Source organism: Lissotriton vulgaris, chromosome 5 (assembly GCF_964263255.1).
Source record: "Lissotriton vulgaris chromosome 5, aLisVul1.2, whole genome shotgun sequence".
Classification (NCBI taxonomy): domain Eukaryota; kingdom Metazoa; phylum Chordata; class Amphibia; order Caudata; family Salamandridae; genus Lissotriton; species Lissotriton vulgaris.
In genome coordinates this window covers 1,147,904,165-1,147,927,727 of record NC_141693.1, presented here as the reverse complement: position 1 = coordinate 1,147,927,727, position 23,563 = coordinate 1,147,904,165, and positions in this window count along the sequence as shown.

Below are 23,563 nucleotides of genomic sequence, written 5' to 3'. Positions count from 1 at the left end.
CAGCAGGAGCCACCGCAAACATTTACACCGACAGCCAGTACGCCTTCGGGGTGGTTCATCATTTTGGGCTCCTATGGAAGGAGAGGGGATTCTTGACCTCACACGGCACCCCCATCTTACACGGAGATCTAGTCTCCGCCCTAACTGAAGCAGTCCTTCTTCCCAAACAACTTGCAGTAATAAAATGCCAAGCACACAAAAAGGTGACAGACATCATTGGGCAGGGGAATGCACTGGCTGACATCACTGCCCGAACCACAGCTGAGAATAGGACAACGACACGCATGTACGTGACCAGGTCACAAGCAGAGAAATGGACGGACGCTAGGGAAACTATTAGGGACATTCAAATGGCCAGCTCACAACACAAATTGACTGAATGGGCACGGGTGGGACTGAAAGACGATGAAGGCTGCTGGCAGACAAAAGACACGAACAAATGGTTGCTACCCGATTCATACCTGATCCCCATACTGACCATGGCACACTCCCCTGCACACATAGGATCTGCCCCTATGACCAAGCTTGTCTCCAAAGTTTGGCACAATGACAAGGTCGCAGACTCCTCCAAACGTCTGGTCCAACAATGTCTGATATGCCTGCAACACAACCCTGGGAAAGGAACTGTAGTACCCCGTGGAGGGTTTGGGGTTCCCAATCATCCGTTTGAAGTCCTGCAGATGGACTACATCCAGCTAGAAAGATGCCAAGGCCTGAAGTATGTACTTGTTGTGGTGTGCAAATTTAGCAAATGGGTGGAAGCCTATCCAACCTGTGACAACACTGCCATTGCCACTGCAAAAGTACTACTGAAAGAATTCTTCCCTCGTTACGGCCTCTGTCGAATTTTGTGGAGCGACAATGGCCCCCACTTCGTAGCCGAAGTTATCCAACTCATACTGAAGGGGTTGGGTGTAAAACAAAAGTTCCACGCAGTCTTCCACCCCCAATCTGCTGGACTAGTCGAACGACATAACGCCACATTGAAACTCAAGCTAGCTAAGATAGTGGCTACCACAGGACTGAAATGGCCAGACGCCCTCCCACTGGCCTTGCTATCAATGCGTTCCACCCCCACCAAACACCACTTGACACCTTACGAGGTCGTTTTCGGCCGGCCCATGAGCATCTGGCCTGCACCAAAACCGACTTCCATTCATGACGTCCCGGACGTCCTAATGTCTGATTACTTGTACAAATTGACTAAGACACTGTCTGTTATCCACCAACAGGTGCTGCATGCCATTCCTGATGCTTCCAGGGGTCCCGGACACGACATCCAACCCGGGGACTATGTGCTGATTCGAAACTTCCAGCGTGCAAAGAGTCTGGAACCCCGGTGGACGGGCCCCTGGCAAGTCTTGATCACCACCCGAACAGCTCTTCGAGTGGAGGGGAAGCACAATTGGGTGCATGCACACCACTGTAAGAAGATCTCCTCGACTCTGACGACGACCGAAGACGTGGCCACCCAAGAAGAGCTCCTGAACAAAGACCGACCATCCCTGAACTTCTATCCTGATACAGAGACACTCGAATTGGCAAAATATCCCTATCCCACTGTACCATCCAGAGAAGGGTATAACCTGCGACGAAAGGAGGGAGCTTCAGCTAAGCAGACCACTGTCTAAGTCATAATTCTCAGAGCGGTGGCCTAACATTACTAAGGCTGCCAGGAGAGAAGCCAGACGAAGTTTGTGGTTCTGCCCGCTACCGAGCCCCCTTGAAGATGATGGAAGCGCCCGACAAGAAGATGATGGAAGCACCCGACACGAAGATGATGGAAGCAACCGGACATCTGAAGATTCGCTACAGAAACCCAAAGACTGACAAAATCCACAGTTCAAAGACTATTGCACTTTTTATCGCCCTTCTCTTTTGCCTCCTCCTCATGACCACCCTCTGGATTGTGGAAGAGAGCACACCAGCACATGAGACATTCCTGACCACTACACAGCCTACCACAATGAAAGATCATTATCTGATTTCTCTTTCACCCCAACTCCGAGAAAAGCGTAAGGAGTTTTGGAACAAGTTCAAGTTCAAGTTCGGGCATTTATATAGCGCACTACTCACCCGGAGGATCTCAAGGCGCTTGGGGAAGGGGTTTATTATTTGTCGAATAGCCAGGTTTTAAGTTCTTTTCTGAAGGAGATGTGGTTTTGGGTAAGGTGGAGGGGAGTGGGGAGTGAGTTCCAGGTCTTGGCAGCCAGGAAGGAGAAGGACCTGCCACCCATGGTGGATCTTCGGATGCGCGGGACTGCGGCGAGGGCTTTATTGGACGATCTTAGTTGGCGGGTGTGTTTGTAGAAGGACAGTCGAGTGTTGAGGCATTCGGTCCTAGATTGTAGAGGGCCTTGTGTGTGTGGGTGAGAAGACGGAACGTGATTCTTTTGTTGACGGGAAGCCAGTGGAGGTCTTTTAGGTGTCCGGTGATGTGATCTTGGCGAGGGATGTCCAATATGATGCGTTTTGGATGCGTTGGAGTTTTTTCTGTAATTTTGCTGTGATTCCGGCGTATAGTGTGTTACCGTAATCCAGTCGACTCGTGACCAGTGCGTGGGTGACAGTCTTTCTTGTCTCGAGGGGGATCCAGCGGAAGATCTTTTTGAGGATGCGAAGTACGTTGAAGCAGGAGGATGAGACTGCGTTGACTTGTCTGGACATCGAGAGAGAGGAGTCAAGGATGAAGCCAAGGTTACGGTGCGCAACGTTTACAACGCGCGCGTTACCACGACCTACTATTACCACGCGGTTGTAACAACGAAAGTTGTTACAACGCATTGCGCTGGGGGGCGCTCGAGGATAGTAAATCATTTAATTTACTATCCCAACACCTTCCCTGCTATCCACGGGGACTGGTGTTGGAATAGTAATTTAAATGTTTTAAATTTGCGCCCCTCCAACGCAAGTCGTTGTAACGACTTGCGTTGTTACAACCGCGTTGTAATGGTAGGTCGTTGTAACGCGCACGTTGTAACGACATATATCCCAAGGTTACGTGCGTGGTCTGTGGGTGTGGGTGCTGTGCCCAGAGCGGAAGGCCACAAAGAGTCGTCCCAGGCAGAGGAGGAAGATCCTAGGATGAGCACTTCCGTTTTGTCTGAGTTGAGTTTTAGGCGGCTCTGTTTTATCCATTCGGCTACTTCTTTCATGCCTTCGTGAAGATTGGTTTTGGCGGTGTTAGGGTCTTTGGTGAGGGAAAGGATTAATTGAGTGTCGTCGGCGTAAGAGATGATGTTGAGGTTGTGTTGGCGCGCGATGGATGCGAGTGGGCTCATGTAAACGTTGAAGAGGGTGGGACTGAGTGATGATCCTTGTGGTACTCCACAGATGACTTCAGTGGCCTCTGAGTTGAATGGGGGAAGTCGGACTCTTTGAGTTCTCCCGGCGAGGAACGAGATGATCCAGTCCAGGGCTTTTCCTTGTATGCCGATGTTGCTGAGGCGTTGTATAAGGGTGCTGTGGCAGACTGTGTCGAAAGCGGCGGAGAGGTCGAGTAGAATGAGGGCAGCTGTCTCTCCGTTATCCAGTAGTGTTCGGATGTCGTCTGTCGCTGCAATGAGGGCGGTTTCGGTGCTGTGTTTGGCTCGAAATCCGGATTGAGATGGATCGAGGGAGTTGTTGGATTCAAGGAAGGCGGCGAGCTGGCTGTTGACGGCTTTCTCAATGACTTTGGCGGGGAAAGGGAGGAGGGATATGGGTCGGTAGTTTTTAAGTTCAGAGGGGTCTGCTGTGGGTTTCTTCAAGAGGGCACTGAGTTCGGCGTGTTTCCAGCTTTCTGGGAAGGTGGCAGAGTTGAACGAGTAGTTGATGACATCACGGAGATGGGGTGCGATGATGGAGTCAGCTTTGTTGAAGATGTGGTGGGGGCAGGGGTCGGTTGGCGAGCCAGAGTGGATTGAGTTCATTAGGCGGATGGTGTCTTCAGTGGTGATTGGGTTCCAGGCGCTAAGGTTGTTAGTTGGCGGAGTAGGATCTGAGGGGGGTGGGGAGGGTTGATCGCTGGGAGTGTTCTCGAAGCTGTTGTGGATGTCTGCAATTTTGTTGTAGAAGAAGGAGGATAACGCATCGCAGAGGTCTTGGGAGGGAGTGATGTCGTTAGATGCTGCGGTGGGGTTAGTGAATTCTTTGACGATGTTGAAGAGTTCTTTGCTGTTGTGGGTGTTGTTGTCGAGACGATCCTTGAATGCTGATTTCTTGGCGGAGTGAATGAGTTGGTGGTGTTTGCGGGTGGCTGTCTTGAGGGTGGCCATGTTGTCGGTGGTTGGGTTTTTTTCTCCATGTTTTCTCCAGGGTGCGGCATAGCTTCTTGGATTTTTTAAGGTCATCATTGAACCAGGGAGCCTTTTTGCTGGCTGATTTGATCTGGTGCTTTTTAAGGGGTGCTAATTCGTCGGCACTGTGGGTGATCCATTGCTTGAGATTGGTGGCCGCTTGGTTTGGGTCCAATGAGAGGGTGGGAAGGTTTTGGTTGAGTGAAGTGAAGAGTTGGTCGGAGGTGATTTTGTTCCAGTTTCTCCGAGGAATAGGTTGTGGGCGGTTGTGGGTCAAGATGGTTTTGTAGCTGAAGTGAACACAGCTGTGGTCCGTCCAATGGAGAGCTGTGGTGCGATCGAAGGAAATGTGCTTGCTGGAGGTGAAGATAGGGTCGAGCGTGTGACCGGCTACATGGGTGGGGGTGTCAACAAGTTGTTTGAGTCCGAGATTGGCCAGGTTGTCCAGAAGGGTGGAGGTGTTGTTATCGTGTTTGTTTTCAAGGTGGTAGTAGAGGTCTCCTAAAAGAATGTAGTTCTCGGAGGCGAGGGCATGTGGGCTGATGAAGTCAGTGATGTCATCGCTGAATTGGGTGCGGGTTCCTGGAGGCCTGTAGATGAGGGTGCCTCTGAGTGTGGTCCTAGGGTCGGTGTGGATCTGAAAGTGGAGATGTTCGGCGGTTGCAAGATTATCATCGGAGCTGGTCGTGATTTTGATGGTGTTCTTATGGACGGTGGCGATGCCTCCTCCTGTTTGGACGGTGCGGTCTTTTCGGATAATCTTGTAAGCGTCCGGTATGGCTATGGCGATGTCGGGTGCTGATGATGTGTTCATCCATGTTTCTGTAAGGAAGGCGATGTCCGGTGATGCAGTGTCGAGTAGGTCCCAGAGTTCAGTTGCGTGTCTGTGGACCGAGCGAGTGTTAAGCAGGATGCACTTCAGGTGATTAGAGTCGGAGCTGTGTTTGGAGGAAGTGGATTTGGTGAGGGTCCTGAAGCAGTTGAACTTGCAGGTGAGGCAGGCGAATGGGCCGTGGGTACATCCTGGGGTGGCTTCGCAGCATTGTGGTGTGCGTCCGGGGTTGAGGGCGAGGAGGGTTGCTGCATCATATGTGAATCTAGTGGGCTGGGTGCGGCGTGGACCAGGGGAACTGGCGCTGGGCGCGGTCCAGGCGCAGAAGGGCTTACCTTTGGCGCACCTTTGGCGCGACCGCTGCGCGTGAACGCTGCGCGCAAATGCATCTGTCATGTATGGATAGTGGAGGGGGAGGGGCGAGGCAGGGTCAGCTGGGAGGGGGGCGCGGGGTGGAGCTACGGCCAAGTAGGCACAACAAACAACAAAATGGCTGCAGGAAGGGGAAAGATGAAGCTGGGTGAGCCTGGGGGTAAACAGAGGCACAATCGGGTACAATACTACAATGCTCTTCAGCCACCGATGCGCTGCCTTAACAGCGCAATACCGATATGTTAAAAATCACAATGCGGGGGCGTGGCCAAGATGGCGGCGGAGTAGGACGCCTTTTCGTGCCGCTCCGGCGCTGATCCAACATAGCAACTAATAGCACGTTTTTGGGGGCGCCCACGAGCCCCTACGGTGGCGGAGACGTTCGCCTAGCAGAGCGGCGGACGTTGGCGGGGTCCCCGGAGCGGTGTGACCCCCAGAGCGCCTGCGAGGACGTTCGCAGCCTACGGCCTGTGAGACCCCGGGCTTTCCAACCATCGCGGCCCGGCGTGGTCGAGGGGCGGGGCCCTAGATCCGCCTGCAGGCACTGGAGCAGACGGTCGGCTGAGCGGACCGGAGTTTGGACGAGGGAGGTTCTATCGGCGAGACCCGGCTCATACCCCGCCACGCCTGGGAGAGGACCCCTGGCCAAGTAGAGCCACTTGCACAACCGGTGGCCCCTTGCTAACGCCATTGACTGGCCCCCCACGTGGGCGGCGCCTGCGGCCTGCTTGAACTGTCCGAGCCTAGGGCCGGGTCGCTGCACTGAGCCGGACGACGACGGGGCACGGGAGTGACTCTATCGCTCATTGGTGGCGGAGGCTTGGAGGACCGAGGCGGCAGATCGCTGGCCCCCTGGAACTCCCGTCTGAGATACAGGAGACGCTCACAGTCGAGTGCCTGAGGGCGGGGAGCCTGGGAACGGCTGGAGGCGCAGGAAGGAACCGAGTGCTTGGCCCGACGGCAGTCCCCGCTGCTACCTTGGCCACGTGGAGCCGACACAGGGCGTCATGTCTACAGTGCAGCGCAAACGAAACCAGGGAAAGGACAAGGCCTCCCAACAACCGGCCTCCCCTGGAGCAAGTGGGTCATCAAGGCAATCTGATGAAGACGCTCCGGTGACGAAGGCCTTCATGTCGGAGCTGTTTGCCTCCATCAAGGAGGACATATCGGAACTCAGGTCGCAACTCGCCTCCGACCTGCGGGAGGTGCGGAGGGACGTGGACGGCATAGGTGAGAGGGTGGCGACCCTGGAGGACAGGGACTTGAGCGTCGCCACAGATGTTCATATGCTCCAGCAAGACATTATCCGCCTCACCGAGCAGAATTTAGACCTCCAACTGCATACGGAAGACCTTGAAAACCGCTCCCGTAGGAACAACATCCGTATACGGGCGGTGCCCTGGGACGGTGAGGCGGGAGACCTCCGGGGGTACGTACAGGAGCTGTTCCTCCAGGTCCTAGACGAGGAGGACACGACGGAGATACGGATGGACAGAGTGCACCGGGTGGGCCTGCCACGGCGAGGGGGGGGTCCTCCCCCCGACATACTGGTGTGCGTCCACGATTTTCAACTCAAGGAGAGGATACTACGGAAGGCCAGGACCATCGACTCATTGCAATTCCGTGACCATAGACCCCAGCTGTTCCAGGACTTGGCGGCCTCTACCTTACAAAAACGAAGGGACTTCCGTCCCATCACAGCATTCCTGAAAGAGAGGGGGATCGCCTACTCTTGGGGGCACCCTTTCAGAATAATTTTCAGATGGCAGAACCGCCTGGCCCAAGTACGCACACTTCAGGCGGCAAAAGAGCTCCTGGGATTGGCGGATGTTCCATCATCGCAGGCCACGGCGGCTTCCCCATCTCGGCGGCGCCGCCGATCGAACTCTTGGCACAGGGTAGGGCGCTCCCCCGCCAGATCCCCTGCAAGACAACGTCCGGACCTCTCCACCAGCCTGCAGGAATGAGGAGCAGCGGTCGCTTCGGTGGCCTCGGCCACGTTGGCTGCTTCACAGCTCAGCTCTGGGGCGGCGTGAGCCCCAAAATGGCGGATTGGCGCCGGGAAGGCTCGGGCCTTCTGATCGAGGGTGTGCAAGTACTCTTGTGGAGACGACCTTGATTACGGCCAAGGGGAATAGTGGCTTCATTCCTCTGGCCTGTCACTCGATTGGGGGCTTCCTACGGACTCCGGCCTACTAATCCTGTTGAGTATGGTTTTTGCACTTTTTTTCCATTTTTGTACAATGTTCTGTGTTGGTTCGGGGGGGTTTTGGTTGGGGGACTGTTGGGGAGGTGGGGGGGGGGGCCGTGACGGCAGGCCTTTGGGGATGAATGTAGAGAATGAGTGGTGGAATGCGCGCCATGCTGTAGAGGGGCTGAGCCTACGACTGTTCTGGGAACGTTTGGGAGCACGTGGTGGGGGGGAGGGGTGGAAGGAGGGTTGGGCGCCATTTTGTATTTCTGAGAGCAAGATCTTTGGGAGGTGTTTATTATGCCGATTAGTATAGGCACTTGGAATGTCAAGGGCTTGAATTCCCCTCAGAAGAGACAGAAGGTCCTGAAATACCTTGTAGACCATCACCTTGATGTGGTGGGGCTTCAGGAAACCCATTTAGCTCGAAAGGATGAAATGCGGCTCCGACACAGGGCGTACCCCATTGTGTACAGGTCCTCAGCTGTCACGAAGCATCGGGGGGTTGCGTTAATGTTTAAGGCAGCGTTGCATTTTCAGCCTGTGGGAGTCCGCACCGATAGAGAAGGACGGTGGTTGATGGTCAAGGGGCACATACAGGGCAGGTTGTGTACGTTTGTGGTGCTCTACTTGCCTAATTCTGGCCAAAATAGGTACTTGCAGGAGCTGCTGGAGAAGGTGGGGGACTTTGCGGAAGGACTTGTATTCATGTTGGGTGATTATAACTTGGTTTGGGATGGGGAGATGGACAGCTCTGGGGGCCGAAGGGCGGACACGGGGGTTTTCTCGGGGAGTACACAGAGGGGGGTGGAAGAGATGGGGCTGGTGGATGGTTGGAGGTTTTTTCACCCTGCTGTGAAGGACTATACGTTCTTTTCCCATGTGCACCACTCCTACTCCCGCCTGGACTACGTCTTCCTCAGCCAGTCCCTTAGAGGGAACATCTTAGATGCCGCCATTCTCCCGATTTCTGTCTCGGATCACAGTCTCCTAGTGCTCACGCTTCGGTGGTCGCCGCCGGACACCGCGAACCGGAAATGGTACTTCCCGGCCTCGGTGGTCCGAGACGATGTCTCCCATCAGGCCTTGCGTCAGGCCATCCGGGACTTTTTTGATAGCAACCCTCCCTCGGACACGTCCCTAATGACCACCTGGGACGCCTTTAAGGCGACGATCAGGGGGACGTGCCTGGGCCTCAACTCACAATTGAACGCCTTACGTAGGAAGGAGAGGGAAGCGCTGGAGGCAGAGGTGCTCGCGCTTGAGAGGGAACACAAAGCTAATCCCTCGAGGGTGACTCTACGTCCCCTGACGGCAGTACGGGGCAAGTTGAAGTCTCACTACACGAATAGGGCTGAACTCACACTGTTGCGGCTGGGCCGGCTCTCCTACTCTGGGGGCAACAAGATTGGTAGACACCTTGCCCGGCAATTGAAGGACAAGAGGGAGCGGGAATACGTAGGTGGGATTAGAGACTTGGCAGGAGTGCTCCAACACGATGACGGGGCGAAGGCTGATGTCTTTGGCCGCTTCTACGCTGCGTTGTACGCGGGGGAAGAGTTGGACGCGGCTGATCAACGTGCTTTTTTGCAGCGCTTATCGCTTCCACAGGTGCCAGGGGCCTGGAATGATTTACTTGAGGCTCCGATCACTAGGGAGGAGGTCCTCGCGGCTATTAAAAACCTGAAACTGCACAAAGCCCCCGGCCCCGACGGGTTCACCGCTGTCTTTTACCAGACCTATGCGACTGAGGTGTGTGACTTCCTGGTCGCCCTCTTTAACGACATGGCTGGACCTGGGGTGAATTCTGGGACCCTGGCGGAAGCAGTGATCACGGTCCTGCCGAAGCCGGGGAAGGACCCGGAGCGGTGTGCCTCATATCGCCCTATAGCCTTACTCAACATCGACGCCAAGCTCTACTCGGCTGTATTAGCGAGCCGCCTGCAAGACCTGCTGCCGTCGATTATCCATGCGGACCAATCGGGCTTCATCAAAGGCCGCCAGACGCATGATAACACCCGGAGGGTCATCCACCTTATAGAGAAGGCGGACAGGCTCCGCATCCCGGCGGTCTTGGTGGGGCTGGATGCGGAGAAGGCTTTCGACCGCGTGGACTGGGGCTTTCTCTTCCACACGTTACGGGCATTTGGGTTTTCCGATCGCTTCATCGCGATGGTAAGAGCTAACTTCTGCAGCCCGCGTTCACGGGTGGCGGTGAACGGCCACTTGTCGGCCTTCTTCCAACACTCGCGGGGCACTAGGCAGGGTTGTCCCCTCTCGCCCTTGCTGTTTGCACTCAGCATTGAACCTCTGGCGCTGGCAGTCCGGGAGCATGAGGGGGTGAAGGGCATCCCGTTCACTGGGGAACAGCACAAGATCACCCTGTTTGCGGATGATGTCCTCTTGTCGTTGGCCGAACCCGCTAACTCCCTTCCGTGTGTTCGGGATATATTGCTGGAATTTGAGGCGGTGGCCGGCTTCAAGGTCAACTATGGCAAATCGCATGTCCTGAACCTGACTCTATCTCAGGCCGAGGTGGCACGGGTGAAGGCGACGACGCCGCTGGCCTGGGCCTCGGGCTCCCTGCTATATCTCGGGGTACACCTCACCACGACAGTGGGCGGTCTCTTTGCGGCCAATTTCCCGCCCCTCATGGCCAGATCACGCGTGGAGCTGGAGAACTGGAAGCCTAGATTCCTGTCCTGGCTGGGACGGGTACATGCTGTCAAAATGGTCCTTCTCCCCAAATATCTATACCTGTTCCAAGCCTTGCCTATTCCACTGCCCTCTACCTTCTTTAGCCAACTCAAATCGACGATGTTGAAATTTATCTGGCAAGGTGGTCGGGCGCGACTTTCATTTGCCCTTCTGCGGCGCCTGCGGAATGACGGAGGGGTAGGCCTTCCGGACTTCCACCTCTACTACAAGGCGGCCCAACTTAGAGTTATGGTGGAGTGGTCGCAGCAGTTCTCTGACAAACACTGGCTGCACATGGACCGGAGTGTGGCAGGCCGGTCCATCTGGGACCTAGCGTGGAAGCCGAAGCGAGACCGCCCGGTAAACGCGTACATTAGTACCCCCACGGGGACCACGCTGAAAGTTTGGGACACACTGGCCAGTGACGAGAGGTGGACGACCTTCCCATCCCCATTCACCCCTTTGCATTTTAATCCAGAGTTTCCCCCGGCGCTCACCGAGGGCCCCTTTGACGTTTGGAGGGAGGGGGGATGCCGGGCGTTACTTCACTTGTTCCATGGCCCCGACCCCTTGACGTTCGAGAACTGCATGCGGGACTATCAAGTGCCGCCGGGGGAAAGGTATCGGCATTTACAACTGCTACACTGGGCCACTTCACCCGCGGTGCGAGAAGCAGCGACGAGACCTTTATCTGACTTTGAGGCCTTTCTCCTGAAGACCTCGGCCATGAAGGGGGCTATCTCCTTTTTATATCAGCTGCTGCTCCGCTCGGCCCTTTCCCCTAGACCGCGTTACATGGAGCAATGGAGGAGATGGTGGGGAGGGATATCACTAACGGAGAATGGTCGGCGCTCTGGAAGGACATGACGCAGTTTAACCACTCCATACTCTTGAGGGAAGCACATTACAAAACCCTAACGCAATGGTACATGGTTCCGGCTCGACTTCATCGCATTTTCCCGGCGGCCACGGATAGGTGTTGGAGGGGTTGTGGCCTTTTGGGGGACTTCCGCCACATTTGGTGGGATTGCCCGATCGTTAAGCCCTTCTGGGCCGAGATCTTATCGCATATTAAAGACATTTTGCAGTACCCTATCGATGACTCCCCCGAATTCGTTTTGCTGGGGTTGAGAGATCCCGGCCTGGAACACCAATCGCGAGCTGACAAAAAGATCTTATGGCTGTGCCTCGGCGCGGCCAAGCTCACGCTGGCCTCGGCCTGGAAACGTAAAGAGGCCCCGGCGGTTTCCCTTTGGCACTCCAGACTGTGGAGACTTCTGAGTCTCGAGAGAATGGCGGATATATTTATAGGCAAATATAAAAACTTCAAGCACGTGTGGGGCCCCTTGGTGTCCTTTCTTTCTGCGGGCTTGCCTTCGGCTGTTTGCCCGGCGTCATTAAGGAACTTGCACTTGTTTCAACTCTAGAGTGTGCTTGGTGTATGAATGAGTTTTGCGTGCGGCGCCGTCACGGGGGGGGGAGGGGGGAGTTTTGTTTTTGGGGGGAGGGTAGGGAGTTGCATTGGGACAGTTACTTCACCGAGATGAGGCATACTTGATCGCTGGAGAGCTCCTGGACTAGTTGCTGGCTGCACTATTTGAGCTACCCCTTGGCGGGGGATTGCTGCGGGACTGCCGACATTACCAGCACTGAAGACTTTTTGCTTTACTGCCCTGCCTCATCTTCCTTTTCAGCCTTCCCACTGTGTGGGACCTTTCATGCGCCCACTGTGATGCCTTTTGTTAATTGTTATTTTCTCTCTGTATGCAAAATAAAAAATTTTACAAAAAAAAATCACAATGCAACAATTACACACGATAAGATGGGAGCGAACAGTGCAGTCTGCGCCAGTAATGCGGGGGAAGGTCGCGCTGGGATTAAGCCTCTATGCGCTACGATACCGCAGGTCAGCAGGCAGCAATCAGGCGCTTTATATTCTCAAAGTCAGCAAGCCTTGGGAGCGTGGTGGGAGCGACCTCTTCTGCAGCAGGTCAGGAGAGTCACGGCGAGGGAGAGGAGAGGCAGGTCTGTTGTTATATGTGGGAGGCAGGGTCAGCTGGGAGGCGGGCGCGGGGTGGAGCTACGGCCAAGTAGGCACAACAAACAACAAAATGGCTGCAGGAAGGGGAAAGATGAAGCTGGGTGAGCCTGGGGGTAAACAGAGGCACAATCGGGTACAATACTACAATGCTCTTCAGCCACCGATGCGCAGCCTTAACAGCGCAATACCGATATGTTAAAAATCACAATGCAACAATTACACACGATAAGATGGGAGCGAACAGTCAAGTCTGCGCCAGTAATGCGGGGGAAGGTCGCGCTGGGATTAAGCCTCTAGGCGCTACGATACCGCAGGTCAGCAGGCAGCAATCAGGCGCTTTATATTCTCAAAGTCAGCAAGCCTTGGGAGCGTGGTGGGAGCGACCTCTTCTGCAGCAGGTCAGGAGAGTCAACTCCTTCGTGCAACTTCTGCACCAGCACAATCTTGCCACTAATGCCACCAACTGCTGGATCTGTGGGTTGCTACCTCACGCCACTGGACATTCTATACCCTTCATCCCTTCACCCTTCTCAGTTCACGGCTCCTGCCTTGCTTGGCTGATCCTCTTGCAAGAAAGCTATACGGATAATGCCACCTCCAGCAGAACTATGACACATTTTTTTCATGAGGTCTGGCAGAACAAAAACGAAGAAAACTGCTGCACACTTTTGCCCACAGACATCCAACGACTCTATCCACATGGACATCCCCGTCAAAGAACGGATTGAAATGCAGGTGTTCAACAATCCGACCAGACCCACCTTCTCCTACCTCCGAAAACGAACAGCTGCCACCCTGACTGTGGCCCTATCCGTCATCAACGTCACAGGCCTTATGTGTATCGAAGGGCTTGGGACACAGCTGGTAGGCCACAGCGCTTGCCGCACCACCAGAACTTTGGACTCCACTGATCCACCCTCTTTTGTCACTTCTCCGAATATGTACTTTGTTTGTGGTACAAAGGCTTACACCTGGCTCCCCAAAGGCTGGGGGGGCACCTGTTACATTGCCTTCATCCTTCCTCCGACCTATGTAGCTCCAGCGAATCATCACAGACAAAAACGAGCAAAGGACATTGAGCAAGCCAACTCCACCGGAGCACAGTTCCTCGATGCAATGAAGGGACTTGTTCCACTCTGGGGTCCGATGGCGAACAGCCGTGCCATCCGACATTTGACCCAGGCAGTTGAAACGACAATGAACATTACAGCTGGCATCCTTGCGAACAATACAGCCGAGCTTCAAGCGGTCCGCCTGGTGGCTCTCCAGAACCGCCTTGTTCTAGATGTGGTTCTAGCGGATCGTGGAGGAGCATGCCGTATCATTGGGTCCAGCTGTTGCACCTATATACCAGACAATTCACCCTCAGTGTACAAAGCCATTGAACACCTCCACAGACTTTCCTCAGAAGTTCACCAGGAACAAGAAGAATGGTCGCTTGGTGGTTGGTTCTGGAGTACCGTGAAGGACTGGGGGTGGAGGTTATTTACGATCATACTGATACCCGTTGTTGTAATATGTGGGTTCTGCCTAGGAATTCAATGCCTGCCACCTCTGTGTTCACTATGTGCAAATTGTATCTGCCCTAAGACTCTGGACTTCGAAAAAGAACGCATGAGAGCATTGTACGATGTCGAGGTTAGGAACTTGATGAAGATAGATATTGATTAAACAAGTTGGCTAGATATGTTGAAAAGGGAGGACTGTTAAAATCTAGTTTGCGACATCAACATTATCGGCGCCATCTTGTCCCTTTTTAGGCTCATTCGTGCGGGTAAGTGGCAGCCATTTTGAATGCCATGGCCTCTCTGCCCACTGCCGATAACCAGCGCATCTCTCTCTCTCTCTCCTAACCTCGCAAGCATCCCCCCGCACGCTGACAGCCCCCGCTCTCACATGCTTCGGCTATAAACCCCTCTTCAGCGCAACCCTGCCTCGGAACCCCATCCTGTTCCCAGCTCAACACCTCCCTCCATTCCTTTCATGATCCCGTATCCTTTGATAAACCCCCTTTTCCTCTGTGCCCGATTGTCCTGCTCGTTCCCAGGCCGCCACCTGGCCCTGCGGATGCTGTTTATTGCCCCCATACAGAAGAAGCTTCCCCGATCAAAGGATCCACAACTGATCAAAGCTCCCACCCCATGAGATCCGATCAACCACATGCATTCCTGAAATCGGCGGAATGCCCAGCTGCGTGACAATCATCACCTGTTGTGACCGGGGTGGGGACTTCTACTGTAAATGTGTGTGGAAACGGGCTTGAAGCGGGGATTCTGAGGATGTCTTTCCGTACATAAAAGTATTGACAAAGATGTGTTTCTGCAATAAAGCCATAAACCTGTGTATAAGAGGCCAGGCCTCAGAGATGCGGTTAGAGCACCTCGAGAAGATACCCTGTTGTCTGATTTGACGTGTTCTGCTCCCTCGGAATAAAACATCTGTTTCCTGCCTTCCAGTCTCCAGCGCCTGCCTCTTTGTTTGATAACTTCGAGTGGTATGAGAGGCGGTTAGCGCCGGGCAATACTTTTTTTTTTATTTAAAGACCTTTATTAACAACAAAGCCATTGTCGTCACTGAAACTCTTACAAATTCACATTGCTTGGATCTACATATCACAATAACATTGTGGCCAAAGACAAAGAAATACTGTACACAGCCTTATTAGCCGGCATCCCGGGGGCCCGGCGGCGTGATGTAGTGGCACTAGTCCAATATAACCAATAGTGATACCTCTCTGTAGTTAGCATGTGGTGCAGTACAACAACTGGCCATCCCCTAATGTAACCGCGGCTGCAAGGTCTTATGGTGAGGAAAGGTCAAAGAAAACTACCCAAACCCCCATCCCAACTCCCCCCTCCCTCCCGTGAGTGTGTCTGTGGGATTTCTACCGTCTTCCAATCGTGAGCAAAATATGATGTGTCTGCAGTGTGCCATGTTCTAACCCCGGCTCTGGTGTGATTGCCCCCCCAGTAGCCATCCCATCCCGCCTCCATGAGATCTCGGACTCCGATTCTACCCCCTCCCGCTCCATCGCCCCCTCCATCCCTCGCCCCAAGGGGAGAAACCCGTATGTGTCCAACCCACTACTCCAATACGTGGTCCTGGAGGTCTACCACCTCCGAGGTTTCTGAACCGCCTTCCTCTCCCTTTTGTAGGTGTTCTTTGTAGAGGTCCCAGAAGTTTTTCGGCCTGCTCCTAGGCGGAAGCAATTCGCTGTACAGTTCTGTTTGGGTACAGCAGTATTGCAGATCCCTCATACACCTTGTCTTGGCAGGGAGAGGCCCACGCATCCAACAGGCCGCTACCACTCTCCTGGCTATCAACAACGCCATATCGACCAGACGACGCAGAGATGGGGTGAGCGGTTTAGAGTAACCTAGGAGCGCCAGTGCTGGTGTTCGAGGCAGCGTCTCCCCTAATATCTGATCGAGTTCAGTAAATACCTCCCCCCAAAAAGCATGAACCCCAGGGCAAAGCCATGCCATGTGGAAAAAAGTCGGCTACCGGCGTTCGGCAACGCTCACACTCCGCCGAGGGACGGAGGCCATATCGATGTAATCGTTCGGGGGTGTAATACACCCGCTGAAGGAACTTGAAATGCACCAGCCTGTGCCTGCCATTAAGGGAGATCTTGCGCGTGCTGGAACAGCAGTATCGCCAAATATTGTCATCGATGGGCGAGTGCAGATCGTCCTGCCATGCCGCTCTAGCCTTAGAGTGTTATAAGCGCTGATACGCCACCCCCAACTTATTGACCTGCGAGATCAATTTAGCAGGTGTTTTAGTTTTAATGATATAGGTCAGTTCAGGAACCTCCTCAGGTTCCTCCATAGCAGAGCCCAGAACCTCCCTGAACGCCGAGCGGAGCCTGTGAAACTGGAATTTCTGAAGCAATGAGGCGCCCGACGCCGTGGGAGTGAGCTGATCCCAGGTTTTTAGTGTACTCTCGGAGAACAAGTCCTCCATTTTCACGATTCCGAGAGAGCGAAGAGCCTCGACGACACCCTGTTCACCCAAGGGGTCCAGCCAGAGCGCCCAGTCTATCGGCATCAGTGGGGAATACAACATATCACAGCCACGGGCCCTCGCCAGGGCATGCCATGCATGGTTGGTTGCTTTAAGGGAATCCATCCGGCCGACAGAGCGATCCACCGGGAGGCAGATCGTGGCAGGCAAGGGGAGCGGGTCCGCGAACAGTTTTTCCAGGATGAGATGCGGCGTGCTTGAGTCGCCGTGGACCCATGAGTGCAAATGAGCAGCTTGCGCCACTCGGAAGTTGCGCTCTAAGTCCAGGGCCCCCAGACCCCCCATCTCACAGGGGAGAATCAGAGTCGCCCACTGAACTCTAGGTTGTTTGCCGCCCCAGGCCAGTCGGATCAAGACTTGTGTGAGCTGCTTAAAAAAGGACTTCGACAGCACCACTGGAATATTTATGAAAAGGAACAGGAACCGGGGCAGCACGATCATTTTCATGATGGCGATCCTGCCTAGGAGGGATAGCGGGAGTTTACTCCAAGTGTCCACATCATCGACTAATTTATTGAATGCTACGCCATAGTTATCTCGGACCAGGATCTCCGGGTCAGTGTGCAGTCGAATGCCCAAGTACCTGACCGAGTCTGTGGACCACTTCAGAGGGTACTCCATGTCAAAGGGATGTGTCACCGGGGTGAGAGGGAAAGCGATGGATTTGTCCCAATTCACCCTAAGACCAGAGAGTGAGCCAAAGCGGACCACCTCCCGGAGAACTGCAGACAGATTCGACTCCGGGTTTCGGACGTACAGCAAGGTGTCATCAGCGTACGTCGAAATCCCTATTTTGTAGGTGGGAAAGCTTATCCCCTCCAGACTGTGGTACTCCCGTATGGCACAAGCTAGGGGTTCCGCCACCAGCGCATAGAGTAAAGGCGATAGAGGGCAGCCCTGCCTAGTTCCCCTGCCAATATAGATCGGTTCCGACACTCTGTCTCCCAACCTCAGCCTAGCTGACGGGCGGTGGCACAGCGCCCCAATCCTCTGCAGAAACGGTTCGCCCAAGCCCAGCTTCCGTAGTACTCTGATCATGAAAGGCCACTCTACAGAGTCGAATGCCTTCTCCATGTCCAGGAATATCGCTAGCGCCCGGTTCTCCTGTCGGACATGTTGCATCGTACCCAGCACCATGCGTATGTTGTACGTTAAATTTCTGCACGGAAAATCGCAAGATGGATCCAACTCCCGCTATCATTGGCCGACAGGATGGCGATTGTGAAAATGGTAGTGCTCCCTAAATTACTTTACCTTTTCAACAACATCCCGATACGACCACCGAGAGTGGTTTTCAACCGCATCACGTCCATGATTTTGACGCTCATTTGGGCAGGTAAAAAAGCACGCATAAAACTAGACACATTAACTCTACCAGTTCACAAGGGGGGTTGGGGGGTGCCAGATTTTTGGTTGTACTATCTGTGCGCACAGGCCCAATTTGCCACACATTGGTATCACACGACACCATACTTGACTCATGTAGCAGTGGAGGAGGGAGACGCGGCCCCTACCCCACTGGACGCTATAATAACGCATAACAGACCCCCACTCCATAACAAGGATATTAACACGATAGACACTACCAATGCTGCCTGGAAAACTCTAGGCCATATGATGCGCAAACTCCCACTCTACGCTCCGGCACTGCCACTACATCATCACCCAAATCTATCTGTCACAAGCGAAGAAGTGGGCATGGGCTTATTAAAGCAGGTGGGCTTATGCACAATGGGTGACGTCTATAAGGACGGAGTCTTTCTAAATGATCAGGATTTAGCCTTTATTCAAAATCAGACATCACTCTTCCGCTTTACATTTTATAGACTTAAACAAGCACTGAAACAACATTTTCCGACCTTCCCGAACGAACCCCAAACGATGGACACCCTACAAATGTTGATAACATCTAAGAATACCTCACATCTGGTCTCGCAACTGTACACGCAAGCACAGACGGAATTAGATCACAGGGCTACTAGTGCACTGGGGAAATGGAATGCACTGTTAGACACCCCACTTACAGATAAAGAATGGGAGGCTACATGCACACTCACGAAAATGTTAACGCCGAATGGCAACCTACGTATAATCCACTTCAAATATCTCCACCAGGTCTATTACACTCCGGCCCAACTATACAGATACGGATTACGCGAAGAAGCACGATGTAAAAGATGTGGTTACGACCAAGCAGACTTTATACACCTGGCTTGGAACTGTGTAGCGATACAAGCTTATTGGGCAGCAGTGACCGGAAAACTAACCGACATGGTGGGAGTGCCGATCGCATGCACGGTAACCAGTTGTTTATTGGGCCTGCTGCATAACGTGAAGGCGGCGCGCCGTAAATTCTGTGTCATAGCACTATTACTAGCCAAACGCAGACTATCAATGTGTTGGGATAGCTCACACACACCCCAAGTCAAATTATGGATGCAAGATATGGCGTATTGCCAAGATACTCTAAGAACATACGAGGAATCTCTACCACTGAGATCTAGACCTAGAGACTACTGGTCATACTTCACAGCGTATTTAAACACACAACTAGAGGAATGAGGGGCACATAACGTCACTGATATTACCTGGTGGCAAGCATGTGTATTACTGTATAGTGGTTTCCCATATATCGAGTCAATAGACGTGTGGAGCTGGTGTTGGAATGCGGTAGTGGACTGATCAAGTTAAGTTAAGACATTGGTTTGTTAAATAAAATTAGACAAAAACTGAGACCAACTGATTTTGTAAACGCGGCCGGCCCACAGTGGTTGTAGGCGACTTGCTGTGTACGTTAACGTATGTTATGCATGCAATCTGCTCACGGTAATTTGCTTCAATAACATGCCGCCGGCCTTCTCTTATAAGGTTGTAGGCGCTACACTGTGTAACTTGTGTGCATACAAACAATAAAGGTCTTGGAGCAAAAAAAAAAAAAAAAAAATTTCTGAACGGAACGAATCCAGACTGTTCAGGCGCAACCAGCTCCGGAACCAAGAGAGCCAGTCGATTGGCAAGTACTTTGGCGTAAATCTTTGCGTCCACGTTTAGCAGACTAAGAGGCCTGTACGAACTGCAGAGGTGCGGGGGTTTCCCTGGCTTCGGTATAGTGACCAGCAACGCCTCACGCATGGTGAGGGGCATCTCACCGTCCTCATAAATTGTGTCGAAGAGGGTGATCAGGTGTGGAAGCAAGATGTCTTTGTAGGCCTTATAAAAGCCTACCGTGAGCCCGTCGGAACCTGGTGCACTGCCCGCTCTCATGCCCGCCAGTGCCTCCAAAATTTCGTCCTCATGAAAGGGGGCCATCAAAAACTCCCTGTCCGAATTCCGCAGGAAAGGCATGGCAATATGGTCCAGGTAATCGTCCATTTCGCACTCAACGCCCTGTGTTTTGGACTGGTAAAGTTCAGCATAATAGCGTCTGAAAGTCACTAGAATTTGTTCCTCATCCGCAACCATGTCGCCCTCTGGGGATTCCAATTCGTCTACGACTAGAGGTCTCCGAGAGCCCTTAACCATACGAGCCAGCAGGGCGCCCGGCCTATCTCCCTCCCCGTAGACCCGGGCCGTGGCGTATTTACCCATATAGAGAATTTCCCTGTCCGCTAGTGACTGATATTCCGACAGTAACGGGGTGAGCGCCGGGCCATTGTCAGTGCCAGGATCCAGTAGTTGGCGGTTCTCCAGGTCCGCAAGCTTAGCTTCTAAAGCGGTCAGCTCCCGCCTAATAGTGCGCAGCACACTGGAGTGTTTCGACATAGCCATGCCTCTAATAAACACCTTAAATGCCTCCAAGACCGTGAAAAAGTTATCAACTGTGCCTAGATTAGTAGCAAAATATTTATCAATGTCTTCCGCCAGTTCGCCCCGAAAGACATCATCCAACAGAGCGAAGGGGGGGAACCTCCAGGTAAAGGCCGGTATACCTTTCCTAGCAGTGGTAAGATGCATCAGAATGGGGGAGTGGTCCGAGAGGGTGCACGGGAGAACCTCGCAAGCGCCAATACTACTCAGGACTGGAGGAGACGCCAACCAATAATCTATTCTAGTATGGACGTTATGGTAGGCCGAATAGTGTGTAAAGCCGCCCTTCGTGGGGTGTTTGTCCCTCCAGACATCCACTAGGTCGAGTTTGAGCAGCTCGGTTCTCATGTAAGCGGCGGAGGCCACCGGTCATCGAGCAGGGCCCGCGGAGCGGTCCCTCTCAGGGTCAAAGACAAAATTAAAATCTCCTCCCCATAACATCCCAGGCTGTGCATGAGCCCTACAGTGTGCGGACAAGGCAGCATAGAAGTCAGGGTTATCGTAGTTGGGGCCGTAAACATTAACTATCAGCAGGTCAAGTCCCTTACCCACACACCTAGCCAGTACATATCGACCCTCCGTATCTGCCATTACCGGGATCAATTTCAATTGTGAGGAAGGGCTGGCCCAGATTAATACCCCCCGAGAATGTGTCGTGAAGCCAGCCGCTACTATATGTCCCGCCAACCCACGAGACTGTAACATCCTGCTATTGATAGGCAAATGGGTTTCCTGCAGTAGGGCCAGATCAACATGATGTCGGTGTAGGTAGCTAAGGACCTTCCTCAACTTGCGGTAATCGTTCAGGCCCCGCACGTTCCAGGTCATCAGTTTCAGAGTGTGTGGGGCATGTGTGGGAACATTCATAGCAGCATTCGACATATCAAGGACATTTGAACCATTGTGTCACCTGGGATGGAGAGAACAAACCACAGCAGTACACATTTCCCCGTTGTAGCCAGCCGGCATTTCAATTCAGGTACAGTTCCACAGATCAGTTCACTCAAAGCAATTGCAAACTCCCCACACCCATTGAAACAAGAACCCCCATCAGCAGTTTCCCCAAACCCCACCCCCCGCTCCCCCGCCCACCCACACAGCCGACCACCCCCAACCAGGTCAGACAGGCCCCAAAAACTACCCCCATCAACCCAAAAATAGCTATACGCAAGTCGTTTCGAAACTCGACTCCCCAGGGAGTCACACAGCCAAAGGCACCGGGGCAAAGCACGCCTGTAAGGAACCGCACCACCAACTGTTCTACCGCACATAATCAGTTCGGCACGCCAGCCCGGCCCCGCTATTGTTAAGTATCCATAGTAAATCACACCATTGCGCTCCCCAACCCCACCAACCCCCCGATCATTGTATACTGGCCTGAGTATACTCCCAAGCAGCGTTATCCTTCCCCTTCTCCGACAACCACCATAGTGCAAGTCCATTCGATTCGTACGCTGCACCATCAAACAGTACTACCAGTCATAGTGCAATCCAGACTTACCGCCCCCCAAGGAGGGGAGCTAAATACTCCATTAGGACCCATCTAGTCTTGCTCGTCCATGTGCGAGACTGAACCAGCGTCATCTTCTTGGTTCTTCCGAGCCTCCTTGCGCTCCCGAGTCCATTCCTTCAGAGACTTCTGAAGGTCTCTGGGATCCGTGAAAAAGTAGGAATGCCCCCCTGTGTTGATGCGGAGTTTGGCGGGGTACAGCATCACGTAGTCCAGACCCAGCATACGTAGTTGCTTTTTGTACGGTGCAAACTGTCTCCGCTCCTCCTGTACCTTAGCCTTAAAGTCCGGGTAGAGGGAGATATCCATGCCCTCATGTTGCAGCTTACCCTTGTCCCTCGCCAGGCGCAAAGCAGTGTCCCTATCGCGGTAATTAAGAAGCTTCGCGATGATGGGACGAGGAGGCGCGCCCGGCTGCGGTTGTGGGCCCAACGTGCGGTGTGCCCGTTCCACAATAAACATGGGGGAAAAAGCCTCCTCCCCGAGCAGAAGCTTTAACAGTTTCTCTACATAGAGTTCCATTTTGCCGGTCTGAGTGGTCTCCGCAACTCCAGTTATGCGGATATTGGACCTGCGCGAGCGCGCCTCCAAATCCTCTGCCTTATCGCGAATTACCTGTAGGAGTCTACCGAATTGTTTTCTGTCCTTGTCCCATTCGGACTGCGCCTCCTCCGCCTCCGTGAGACGCCGCTCCGCCATGTCCAGGCGCTCCGCGTGTTTGTCGACTCGTTCCGCCATGCGGTCCATGCGGTACGACAGTGCGTCTATTTTTGAGCCCACAGACGCGATACTGTCCTGTATGCCCTTTTCCATGGCGGCCAACATGTCCCGAAGCTCTGTGGACGCTGGGCCAGTCGCAGTGGCCCCCTTCGGGGATGCCTCCGGGGCCGACGCATCCGTTCCCTTCGGTCGACGCCGATCGAAGGAGAGTTTTGCCTGCGTGGCGTCGTTCTTCCCCATGTTCTTCTCTAGCAGCAGGTGAACACAGAACCAATGGGCACCTCGCTGCCTCCAGTCGGCTAGGGTAGTGTACGAGTCTCTCCTGACGGCAATCTGCTGCTGTCGGTCGCCAAAGTCTCTAGGCCTGTGTTGGCGGCGCGGTGCGCCCAAGATGGCGCCTGTTAGATTGGTCCAACAGTCTCCAGCCACCCTAGCAAAGTCCGCACTCGGCACCGGGCGATATCAGTACAAAAAAGTCTCAGCGCCGGATCCACCGCTCAGGTGTAGTGGAGGGCCGTGGGGACACCAGGGCACACCGGGGCTGATATGCGCCCGCGATCACTCCATTGCTGCGGAGGCGCCACAGCGTAGTCCAAATGCACAGCATCCGCACCACCAAAGACCCACCACGTGTGGGGGCAAATGTTCACGAAGTGGGGTGGCAGCCAAGAAGGGGGGGCGCTCCGGTCGAGTAAATGCTTGATTTCGGCCCGGCCGGTAACCACACCGCCTCTGCCGGGCTCCGCGGCCGCACGTCAGTTGACGTCGCTCGGCCTGCTTTCCAGGATAGTCCGCGGCGTCAGGCCCAGTCCGCCGCCGCCAGATCGCCAAAGAACCTCGCGTCAATCCACTCGGAGGAACTCGCCAGCCATGGTCTGGAAAGAACTAGTTACTTACCTGTACACTATGGTTCTCCAGTATTATCTTTCATAGATTCACATGCTTGTATCTTCCCCGTCGTCATGGTGGGAGTCTCCCGGTAAATAATAATCATAGCAGTAGAAGAAAAACTGCCTGAAACCATAGAGTAGAGAAACCAGAGGGTAACCTCTCCTCCTCATTATGTGGCCCAAACTACAGCCAATCAGCA